Raw genomic sequence first — 726 nt, 5'->3', positions numbered from 1 at the left:
GACAATGGTGTACCTGCAAACAGCTTCTGCCATCGACGTCCTGCTTGCTAGGATTCATGCAAAGAAACCCCCAATGTTTCACCCACCCATTCTTCTTAAACAATAAATAGTATAAATAGGATAAATTAGAACTTTAAAATAGAGAGCTCCTAAATTTATGGCAGCAGCTTCCATTCTTGCTAACTCACACGTTTGAAAGGACAAACTCCTCAATCAAAGGGAAATGGATGCACTATATTTCTGCTACGAGACTGGCATAAAGCTGCCCTCCTCCCTGTTACATCCCATACCTCTGATGGGCTTGCAAAGGCAAGAAGGTGGGAGCTGAGCAGAGAGGCCTCCTGATTGGCTGAAAGGCAAATGGTTCCGCCACAATCCATTGACACTTCTCAAAGGAAGACTATGGGCATCAAATACGGGCGCCTGCGTAGCAGCAAGAGATTCCACACCCATCATTAACAAATGTGGAATGACAACAGAAACAGGGCTTCTTGGCTACAGTGGTGTAGCTAGCTGCTCTGGTGCCCGGGGTGGTGTGCGCACCCTGCAGCCAGGGGCGGAGCAAGCCGCCCATGGGGACGGGGCGAGCCAAGGCAGGGCACACTGCGTGGATCCTCTCTGCAGCCTCCCCCTGCTCAAAAAAGCAGCACGGAGCTTGCAGGCAGTCCGCCTGCCACCTCCCCCCCCAGGAGTGACACGTGGCTCAGGTACGCTGCAGGCCCCGCG

Source organism: Podarcis bocagei, assembly GCF_964188305.1.
Source record: "Podarcis bocagei genome assembly, chromosome: 5".
Lineage (NCBI taxonomy): Eukaryota > Metazoa > Chordata > Lepidosauria > Squamata > Lacertidae > Podarcis > Podarcis bocagei.
Note: the sequence above shows the minus strand (reverse complement) of the source record.